Source organism: Pipistrellus kuhlii, unplaced genomic scaffold (assembly GCF_014108245.1).
Source record: "Pipistrellus kuhlii isolate mPipKuh1 unplaced genomic scaffold, mPipKuh1.p scaffold_m20_p_28, whole genome shotgun sequence".
In the NCBI taxonomy this organism is placed as follows: Eukaryota; Metazoa; Chordata; class Mammalia; order Chiroptera; family Vespertilionidae; genus Pipistrellus; species Pipistrellus kuhlii.
The window spans coordinates 3,341,145-3,347,144 of record NW_023425527.1 but is presented as its reverse complement, the minus strand read 5'-3'; positions in this window follow the sequence as shown (position 1 = coordinate 3,347,144).

Below are 6,000 nucleotides of genomic sequence, written 5' to 3'. Positions count from 1 at the left end.
ATATATTTTTTAAAAATTAAAATTAAAACAAAAATAAAAACATGCATATGTCATAGTCAGAAATGTGCACACCTGTTGAAAAATGTTGATTCCATTTCAGCCAAACTGACAATCTGTGCGGAGAGCAAGATCTCAAGTGCTCCAAGAATAATGTTTTGCAGCTTTCTTTATGCATTTGAAATTAGGGAGAGAATATACATAAAATTAGCAAGATAGGAATTGGATACAGGATAATTAATAAGATTATGGCTCTCCTGAGGGTCATCACCGCCTTGGAGGCATAGTACCTCTAGTATTACAAAGGTGTGATAACCTATATGCACAACAACAATGGACAGGGCTGCTTACAGCGAAGATAAACCCTTTACTAGGAAGTTATATGCCTGGGGCATAACTACCCACCAGGACCTGCTCTCTGAAATTTATGATTAGATTATCCTGTTAGATTGCTTTACATGGAATCTCTTTTTTTCATCCAATCTTGTGACAAGCCGGCACAGCCATGGCATACTCAGTCCCACATTGGGCACTTTATGTGCTGCGCCATCTTAGCCAGGTTCAGTGAGCCTGAGAGGAGACGGTGAAGGATTGAGAAAAGACAGACAAGAGAAGAAAGCTGGGTCTGGGTGGGAAGCTGTCCTCTCTGATGGAGAGCTAGCGACAGCGCCAGGGACTACAAGGGTGTCTTTATTTTATAGCCAGATTCCAGGAGGCAAAGTAAGGGCGTGGTCAAGATGTTTACAACATTCTTATGGGTTTCCATCCTACTCAGACACACGTACCTGAACTCTATTAAGCCCATATCACTCAGACATGTGGGGCCACATGTTCGGACCATAGGTTCAAGCTGACAACTACAGCTGTTGGCTCTAACTGTGCTGGGAGGGCTCTGCCCTCCAGGCTGGGACTTGCATGTGGTCACAGAGGACTGTGCCCTCTCATCAGTCCAAAGCTTGAACCTGTCCAAACACTGTAGCCGCTCTCCATACACATATAATGGAATGTCGAGTAAAGACACCAAAAGTAAACATCTGAGCATTCTATTCCTAACTATAATACATGCCAAAATAGTTGTTGCTACAGATAGCATCTGGATGAGAACTGTTGCGGACATACACTGATCATGCTAGGGTTGTGGTATCATGTCAGACTCTCTGTCCCCACTCTCCACGTTCTCCTTAGTTTTGTCCTACATTTACGTTTGATAAGGTTGACAAGCATGGGAAGAGAGTAGAGGTTCCAGGTGGTGTGTTCACTATATTCACTCACTATATGGGTGAGGGAGAAATGGAGTGAGGGAGGAATGGAATGAGCACATTTCTTAGGACTTTATGGAGCTGTCAAACTGGTCAGAAATCCTTTGCTGAAATGTAGTGTGAGCCTTTTCTTGGTTTCTTCCTTTATTGTTCTATCACCTGCGGATTTGGCCTAACAAAATTATGATGATTCACTGTTATGCTGCAGAGCAGTTTATAATGGATACAGAAAAATCTTAATAATGTTTGGAGCTTTGGGGGTCTGTGAGTAACAATGGGAAATTGCTTCTGAGACCACAGTGAAATGTGAACCTCATTTAGAGAGACTGAGCGCAGGGATACTACCGCTAAAAGCAATTGAAATAACAGTATTTAGTGTGACAGGTCATCAAAAAAGTTAAAAAAATGCATTTAGCTCATCCAGGTGTGCAGCATTTCCTCACTTTTAAGCGACTGTTAGTAAGCAGGGCACATATTGTATTATGCTTTTTGGTGTTTTCATTATTTGTTTAGGGGACCGGGTAGGAATATTCTCTTGGAAGAGAAAGTGTTTAAAACACTCATAAAAATAAACCAAGTTAAGTATCACTCTGCCAGGTAAAACTTAGTATTAATATTCAATAGGAAGTGAAGCTCAGAGAGACAGTTATATCCGTCATTGGATGAATAGAAAATCAACTCTACGTTTATTCAAAACCTCAGTTTAGAATGAGGCCACACCTCTGGTTTAAGGTGTTTTCTAGTTGAATTTGGAAATTGTCCTCTCTTGGGCAAGTTTATACAATAACTGCTAAGGTATGCAAATGCAAGAGGAGAAAGAATTCAATTTAATTTTCTATTAGATATTTTTCAATTGCATATTTCACACATGTCTAGTCTTTGGGCCCAAGATGAAAATTGATGATTCTATCAAGTGGGTGGAAATTTTATAATTTACAAACAAATGTGGAGTTAGACTCTCAATACCAGAGTACTTTGTCTTTTCAGTTATTGACAAGGTCAACAGTAAAAATTGTTCTGAAGCTAATTTTGCAAATACATATGAGAATAGAGAAGTGAAATAGCTTGTTCAAATTTATATGTCTAATTATAGTAGAAGGAGGACTAGAAGTTGTTTGTTTTTTCTTTTTGAAATATTAACACATAATATTAACTTTACCATCCTAACTATATTTTTAATTCATTTCAGTGAGGAAGGGAGAGGGAGAGAGAGATCAATGATGAGAGAAAAATCATTGATCAGCTGCCTCCTGCACACCCCCTACTGGGGACCAAGCAGGAAACCCAGGCATGTGCCCTGACAGGGGATGGAATCGCGACCTCCTGGTTCATAGGTTGATACTCAACCATCAAGCAACACTGGCTGGGTCATCTTAACTATTTTTAAGTGTACAGCTCAGTCATGCTAAGAGTTTCACATTGCTTGCAACATGTCTCTATAACTTTTTCATTTTACAAAGCTGAAGCTCTATACTCATTAAACACTAATTCCCCTTCTTCCCACACAGCTCTTGGCAACTATCTTCCCACTTTCAGTTTCTATTAGCTGGACTACTTTAGATACTTCATGTGAGTGGAATCATACCACATTGGTCCTTTTTCATTTCCAGTGTGGGTTTCCCAGTGACTGATTCAATTTGGGTCCATAGGGATCCTTACAACAATAACAAATACATAAATAACCACCTTTGAGAAACAATATCAAAACAAAGCAACATTTTTCTATTTGGTTTAGGAAATAATTGAAACATAGCATTTGAAATGCTGATTTATTCAACAAAATGATATTTTGGGTTAGTACATGACTTCCAATGATAGATTAGGTCTCGGTATTTAAGGAAGATTAAAATAAATAGATCCCACTCTTGTGTTGTGCCAGGAATAAAAGCCTTTTAAAATACTTTATTGATTTTAAAGTAAGCTTAATATATTTTAACTGAGCATAGAGACTGGAGGGAGAATGCAACTAATGATGGATTTTTTAATAATGTTTTCATGAAACATTAAAATAGGTCTTAGTCCCACTCATCTTTCACAATGACAATATCCCTTGCTATATTCATCTTAAAATAAGCTTGATGTATTTTAATCCTGTGTGAAGGTCTCAAATATGCATTGTAATGTACTTTGGTAAAATATATAAATGATGACATCACGGTAAACAGTACTCTATGCATAAAGATACTGCTGAGCTCACTGGCCATTAGAGAACTGAGCTTAGCAACTATATTGCAAGCTTGGGAAGAGTCCTCCTCCTTTTTGTCAGGCTAAACATTTCCAAATCTGCCCTGCTTTGGCAAAACTAGGCTGTCTCCCACACTAAGAGAATTTGCAATTAGAGTTTATTTAGAAAACATTAAGTGCTATTAGAAAGCTCGTCTGCAAGCACTAATGAATATACTGTATTTAACCACCATCAGACAGATCAAATACAAGAGACTAATGTTCTAAAGTAAGCAATTTTCAATAATGAGAATGTATTCATAATTACGGCGGTCATTATAAGGAACAGACTTATCCCATGTCATTCATATTTAACTGAATTTTTAACTTCTCACCAGTGACCTAGTTGAATTGTAGCTGTTAAAGCAGACTTCTAGCAGATGACCTTTAGGGACATTGCATGCATTTTAATGGCAGGAAAGTGAGTTTGAAAAAGACAGGTATTATCTGATCGCGTGAAAGACTTTCCACAAAGAGTTGACTGCTAAATGTTTGGGAGATCTACGTCTGATCTTCAAAAGATCATTGGAAGCTTATTCAAGAAAGTGACCTCTGCATCTGGACAGTTGCATTGGATGATACCAAAAGGGTGTAGCTAGCCCTAACCGGTTTGGCTCAGTGGATAGAGCATTGGCCTGTGGACTGAAAAGTCCAGGTTCGATTCCAGTCAAGGGCATGTACCTTGGTTATGGGCACATCCACAGGAGGCAGGTATCAGTGTTTCTCTCTCATCGATGTTTCTAACACACTATCCCTTTCCCTTCCTCTCGGTAAAAACTCAATATAAGTTTTTTTAAAGGGTGTAGCTAAACTCAGGTTATGGGAGAGGTCAGGCTATGTCTGAAGATGCTAGAACTAGGGGGAGATGGGTCAGAGGAAAAGGACTGCTGAGAGGAATAGAACACCCTCTGGGTCATCATTTCCTTTCTGGGGAAATCAAGGTCAAATGGGTAAAAAAAAAAAAAAAAATTATAACCCTTGTATTTATTTATTTATTTTTTCCAACCACAGTTTACATTCAATGCCTTTGGCACCAGTTTCAGATGTATAGTCAAGTGACTGGAAATTACTCTGTAGAGTGGTTCCCCCCTCTGCTTTAACCACCCATCTGGCCCCATACCCAGTTATCTCCACATTATTGACTGTATTCCCCACACTGCAATCTGCATCTCTGTGGTTATCCTGCAACTACCAATTTGCACCACTTAATCCGTTCACCTTTTTCACCCAGCTCTCCAACCCCCTCCCCTCTGACAGTGGTCAGTCTGTGCTCTGGATCTGTAAACCTGTTTCTATTTTGTGTGTTTCTTTTGTTCACTGGATTCCACAGATAAGTGGAATCGCCTGGTATTTGTTTTTCTCTGACTGGCTTATTTCACTAAGCATAACACCTGCTTGCTCCATTCATACTGTTATAAAAGGCAAAATTTCCTTCTTTTTTACAGCCCAGTATATTCCATTGTATGACCCAGCAATCCCACTTTGGGGACTATCTCCAAAGAAACCCCAAAACACTTACTGGAAAGAATATATGCACTCTTATATTTATTGCTCTGTTATTCATAATAGCCAAGGTATGAAAGCAACCCAATTGCCCTTCAGCAGGGGAGTGGATAGAAAAGCAGTGGAGGGTAAGATTCTTTGCAAGCACAGGAATAAGAAGTACACACAAAGCTTCATGCAAAGATAGCCCAGTCCTCTCAAAAGTTCTTAAAACAAAATCTGCTTTTTCTCTAACAGGCATTTATCCTCAAACCCTTGTGGGTCTCAAATTTTCTGCAGGATTGCTTATTAATGCTGGACTCCAGGTCTGAGTCACCATGTGACACCAGCATGGAAAGTCTGACAGGGGGGTTTAGAAAAGAACTGTGGCTCCCAGAACTCTAAAATACTGGTCAGGGAGGACGTCATTTTTTTTCTCTTTCTGGATAATTCATTCATATGCTTTTAAATTTATTATTCCTGTGTTTGATCTAGGTCTGAGGCCCATGTAATCATAATGGCATCATAGAATTTTCATGCTAAATTGGTCTGTACTTCTCCCTTTAGAGGGTATTGCCCTCAAATACTATTACAGGTATTCACAGACTTAAAAACCAAGTTTCTGTCAATTCACTGACCCTTCTTTATTAGGTGATCTTTCTCTAAGAAATAAGAGCTATACAAAGTCTTAAAGTTTAGACTTGACTGTGAGACTCAGTTCTCTAAATGTCACAGCTTTTGGATCAGATCTTAATGAAAAAGGAAATATACATTTAGGCAATGGCTGAAAAACTTAAACATATAGAAAATAGGTCAATGAAATCTCTAGAGCAAAAATTATAATAGTACAAAGAACTCCTTTGAACATACAGTTATGCTTGTTGGAAGCAAAACCATTTACTAAAACGCTTATTCAAATAAGTTGCATATTGCAAAGAAATTGCTCAGATAGGTTCAAAAAATGTAAATTTTGCATATCTTCATTGTTGTACACTATACAACAGCATACTTGTAATAGGAAGTGGAAATCTTAGGGCAA